We start from the raw sequence: 5,629 nt of genomic DNA, 5'->3' as shown, positions 1-5,629 counted from the left end.
ACGTCCAGTGCGCAAAATAGGAGGCAGATTAGCGGGCCTAGCGTGCCGGTGGACCGGCCCGATTAGCATATGGGCCGTGCCTGGGCTGCAGCCTGCAGCACACGGGCCGGCACGGACGGCCCGTATAATAATCGTGCCTTGGCGGGCCGGGCCGGGCCAGGCACGATTAGGATGGGCCGTGCCGTGCTGGGCCGGGCCGGCCCGTTTGGCTAGCTATAGCCCTGCGTGTAAGGTCTTTCGAGCGTCCAATCCTTGTGCGACTCACTCGCGACTCACGCACTGTACCCATTCGTCCCCTTTCCACCAAATCCCGCAGCCACCGTGAGCCTGCATCTGCCCTCCTTTGGTCCTCCATCCTCTCGCGCCCCCCTCCCGCACAGCCCCCTCCCTGCTTCCTCCTCATCACCGTAGCCGCCGCATTCCTCCCTCTTCCTCCTCCTCGTCACCACAGCCGCTGGTCCCCTCGCTCCTCCCCCATCCTCCCTTCCACTGCCGCACGAACCTTTCGGGTCGGGGCAAGGCAGAAGGTCGTGGCGAATCTGGCGCCTGCAGGCCTACGCAACAGGAGTTGGTGGAGCGGCGGATGCAGACGGGGTCGTTGACGGAGCTGTAGGAGCAAGGAGCTCGAATTGGCTCATGGCCTTCCTTTGCATCTTCTTTCTCCCCCTTCCCTCACTCACGCCTCCCCTTTTTCTCATGGGTGAGGGCTTCGGCTGCAGGTGCGCCATGAGGAGTGGAAGGCCGAGTTCGTGCGACGACCAGAGCAACAGGAGCAAGGAGCCTCCTCTCTCTCCCTCTCAGTGATTGAGGACTTCCTCAAGAAGAAAGAAGAAGGCCAAATAGAAGAAGAATTTGGCTCAAAGGTCTTGCGGAGGTGCATCTGGCCGTCTCTACTTTCCTATTACTTTCTCCACCATGCACATTGGAATTAGATAATATATGTTTTTTAAAACATGGCGTGTACAGATATGAGGTTTTTATTTGCAGGTAGTGATTCTATATATTATGATGTAGTCTGATATTTTAAAATATTCACAAAAGGAGTGTTTAATATGTCCACATTTATATAACTATGTAGTCAGGCATATTTCATCTCTTTTCTTGATCGAATGAAGCACTGATCTTGATAACTTTATCAGCTAATTACATTTGTTCGTGTAACTTCAGCTAGGCAATGGAAAACTTAATGTGGCTGGAGTTCTACGCGCATTGAATCTAATTATCCTTATATTTCGACTCCAATGTCTCGGCCTTTAGAGGCTATTCTGGCCTCACAGGGTGAAGGCATGTTTGTACAGGCAATGAAAATAGGGTACTCATTTGTTTCTTGCTGGTTTGGGGATTTTGACAGTATAATATGGTCCAGGAAAAGATATATGTGTGGTTTCTTTTATGTGCCTTATAGAAGATACATTATATTAGCATGTTATTTATCTTGCTGATTTGGGGATTTTGACAGTAGAATGTGGTTCAGGAAAAGATATATGTGTGGTTTCTTTTATGTGCCTTATAGAAGATACATTATATTAGCATGTTATGATAAGATATGTTTATATGTATAATGTGGATCCTTGATAAGTAGACTAGCCTGATCATGGCAATCTTTATAGTAGACCATGCTCTCTGTTAATATGGTCTCTTCTAAATTAAGTATATTTAACAGAGCTTTCAGTTTGTGTTTATACCACATTTTCTTACAAATTTACATTACAGTATGTCCTAGAAAAGGCACCAGATCACTTTATGCCTTGCGTACATGTTTTGGTAGAAACAATGCATCGAAGTCTTCTATAAACTTTTTGGATTTGACAGCCGTACCGTATCAGATCAACAGACTGGTGAAAAATCAATGGGGTATGGTGGCGGCTAGGGGGCAGAGTCGGCCATGAGTCACTGGAGTCAAACCATAGACAAAGCAGATAGGGTCGGTTACATATTGATAATAGCATATTTTCTGGGCAACACACTTTTTTTCTTCTACTTGTTGTTTATTAGTAGGCAGCAAATGGCTTTTAAAAGAAAAAGGTGGTGGACAGGTGGCGTTCATGGCCACCTTGCAATCCTACATTCAGGACTTAGTGTTTAAATTTGGTTATGCACTATCATTTTCATTTCTTCTGTAAGTTTTTTACCTTGTGCTTTTTTCAGAGTGCATAATGTCCCCTCAGGTTTGAATTGCTCTGAAGTTATCAGGGCATTTCCTTATAGGGCTTGTTCGCATTTATTCATGGAAGGTGAACTACCTGTTTCAAGATTGTAACCCACCTAAAAAATCCCTTCTGCCTTCCTGTTTTTGTTTGTGTATGTCGCTCTGTAAAGATTGGTCAGCCTGACCATGAAAGGGTGCTTCAGATTAGAAAAGAATGGTTTTTCTTTGTGTAATTTTCAGGACAAAGGAGGCTGTGGAGGAACTCATAAATGGCGTGCTAAATTTTTAATTAGCTGTAGTATTGATTTTTCTTTTTTTAAAGATAATTGAGCAACAAGTCATGTAGAGTTACTACCGTATTAGTATATTTCTAACTGCATGATTGAAACTGTACATTCTGAAAGTATAGGTTGTTATATCATTACTTTGTAAATAAATCACATGTTAACTTGCTGGTTCAGTTTAAAGCTGCAGGCAGAGGCTTGCGGTAGGGAAAAAATAATTGTGCCAGTTGAAAACCAAAGCGTTATTTGTGACTGTATAATCTGGACTACACTTTTATGAAAGTATGTTAGGCTCCTGCTCTTGGGAGATTAAGGGTTGTTGTGGTTTTGCTTGGTCCAGTGCCTCGAAGGGAGCTCACGTGCTATGGTTAGTTCACGTGCTAAAAAACCAATCTCTGCGAAAATAGCATGCTCATTTTAGTTATATTGATTAATAGCATCTCTATGTTATTAGATACTCCCTCCATTCTTTTTCAACTGCTTAGATCATATTTGATTCCAATGCTTGGTTTCATATCATTGGTTTGTCTAAAGTTTATGTTCAGAGATTATGCTTCAAAGATATGTTCGGATATCCTACAAAAAAAGTGAGATGATCGCCCAATTCTAGCTTCATCTGCTTTACCTAATATATAAACTTTTGATTTTTATTTATTTAGATCACCTGAGTTCTAGGCTGTGAGTACTAGAAATCATTATCACGTTTCAGTGCATTTTCGTACTTTGTGAAGCATTTCAGTTTTATGGATACAGGCATTCAGTTGAGAACTGAGAACAATTTTGTTTGACTTTTTCAGATGATAATTTTTATCGGTTATAGTTACAATTACTAGAAGTAGCAAAGGTCTGGGTTAATTTAGAGCTTGAGTTGGCAGCTATGCTTTTTTGCATTCCAGATTATGCAAAGAGATTGCCATGTTTTCTTTTATTTCGGTTTAGTTCATTCCCTTATATATCCAGCTGTTTTCCGTAGAACAAATATAAATGTTCATGTTGTAATGGATGGATATGTTGATGGCATCGTCATGTCATGTAAATTACATGCAGAACAAATCTATATTTTTGTTGGGACTAAAAGTGAAAACGATATTTGGGACCAAAACTTTTCAAATAGCTCTGAATATGAATTGGGACCTTGTGCTGTTTGGGGTGGAGCTACAGGGAGTGAGAGGCGGACAACAATAGGGCGAAGAAGCATGCCATTGAGGAGTGCAAGCAGCGGCGCTCCTTCGCAATGGGGCGTGGCTGCAGGGGAGGGGAGGTGGCCAACGACGGGGAGAATGAGCAGGTCGTCAAGGAGTGCAAGCAGCAGGGTAAGATGTGTATTTTTCAGACGATCTTGATTGTTTTGCAACATGTATTGCATTTCCAGGGATAGTCATTTTTCTTATTTATTATTTCCCATGTTCGCTGAAGATTAATTTAGGCCCATACAGTTTCTGTTGACTGGAAGTCTGAAACTGAAGATAGGGCATATTGTTTTGGTTCTGAGTGGTTGGGGATATTGTGGATTGATGTCCCTAGAGCAGTCAGACCCTTCCAAGATAGGTGAGCTTGATTTCTTCTGCAACTCTTCCACCACAGTGCATGAAAAGGAATATGTTCTACCTATCAGCACCATTTCTTGAGGAGAATTGTTGCTTCCCCTTTATTTTGTCACACTTTGGTGTCCTTGAGTTCAGAATAGATTCACCTTTGCTCTGATTTTCTTTATATATTCCCAGGTGCTAAAATCCTAGGTGTCAAGGGCATTGTGGTGGCGCGATCCATGTCTACTGCGATCGCTCGGCATGGCGTCCATAGCCCCTTTTGCTGCATTCTTTGTTTTTCGGAAAATATGTTCTTGCTTGAGGGTGAATATGTTCATGATTCATAATCATTGTATCTGATTTATAAGAAACAGTGAGATGCTTTGTTATGAGTTACGATATAGGCTTTGTAAAATTTGCATGCAATTTGTTGATGGTTAGGCTTCGAGCTCCATTTCAATAACTTTAGAGCTTTTTCTTTATCCTCTCGAATTTTCTCATCTATTATAGTGAATTACTGCAGATCCATTTTACATCTACAGTCCAAGGAGGCAAAGTCTAGTGGCTTAATATCATTTAAAACCCGTCTTTCATTAATATGATCATTCCTTTGTCTTAATCTTGCTATGGTTAACTCCCCGGCTACAACATTATTGAGAGTGGATGCAAGATTTGTTGTGTTTCCCAATGCGTCGTTCTGTACAATTCTTAGCATCAACACTGATGCCTATACGACAGGCTATACACCTTTGTAATGTAATCTTGTGCATGTAATTGGCACCCACAGTGGTTTAAAACATAAGCTGGTGCATCTTGTGCTTGCTTGTTGCTTTTTTTTTAACTAGGCATGGTCTCTAATAGATTAGATGTCCATTAAAACTTGTATATGTGGTCTGCTTCCTTTTGCCTCCATCGACATATGTGTGTTGTTCTTATCATCTTTACATGCTTATTTGGAGGAAGCCCCCATCGTCTAATACAAATATACATGCCGCCCAGGATTCAGATTTTAATGTAAGATTATAAAGAAGAAGAGATAGCATATCGTACTGGGTTAATAGCATTTAATAGCATACCATTTTTTTGTTAGTGCATTATCTGAACGATGGCTTTATGAAATATACATGCTGCCCAAAAGTTATGTATGAACAAAAATGGATGCATATATGTAACAATATAATTGGGTTTATCAGAACTAATTAATGTTTGTTTTATGAGAAATAAACATTTGCACTTGTTCTTCAGTTAGTTGGGTTGTTAGATTGCTGCTTCTCTTTCTGTTGGTTTATGATCTTTTGGGTGCAGAATGGTAACAACTTGCTGCATCATCATGGCTAAGGTGTCAATACCCCTAAGTAAGCCACCTCTTAACTTTAAGAGTAGCATAGTGAGTGCCCGCTTTACACTTCATAACACAGATAAACAATAGACCATCATTTTTCAGTACCGCCATACTGACCCCACCTAGGCGTGTAACAAACAACCTGGTACTCAATCTAGGCAGAGTTGCAAATAATGATAACCATATTTAAAGGCAACGTTACATGGTTTTCATACCCAAGTTTAACAACAGAAAATGGCTGACAAGATATATCACATGCACTCACAGTCACAAATTCATATTCTACTTCGGACGGCCCACACACAAAATTATTCCTGGACTGGGC

At 41.3% G+C, this 5,629-nt stretch overlaps 1 long non-coding RNA gene across 2 annotated transcripts; it reads left to right on the top strand.

The window, feature by feature from the left end:
* The first annotated feature begins 290 nt into the window (after positions 1-290).
* Positions 291-4,444, top strand: LOC119276618. Of its 2 annotated transcripts, XR_005136679.1 has the most exons (3): positions 291-3,746; positions 3,870-3,981; positions 4,158-4,444. It is a non-coding gene; the product is annotated as an uncharacterized LOC119276618 (long non-coding RNA). The 2 variants fall into 2 exon arrangements; XR_005136678.1 differs by having other exon boundaries at positions 291-3,981.
* The last annotated feature ends 1,185 nt before the right edge of the window (positions 4,445-5,629 follow it).

This window comes from Triticum dicoccoides, chromosome 3B (genome assembly GCF_002162155.2).
Source record: "Triticum dicoccoides isolate Atlit2015 ecotype Zavitan chromosome 3B, WEW_v2.0, whole genome shotgun sequence".
Classification (NCBI taxonomy): Eukaryota; Viridiplantae; Streptophyta; class Magnoliopsida; order Poales; family Poaceae; genus Triticum; species Triticum dicoccoides.
This window is presented reverse-complemented; position numbering and strand designations above follow the sequence as displayed.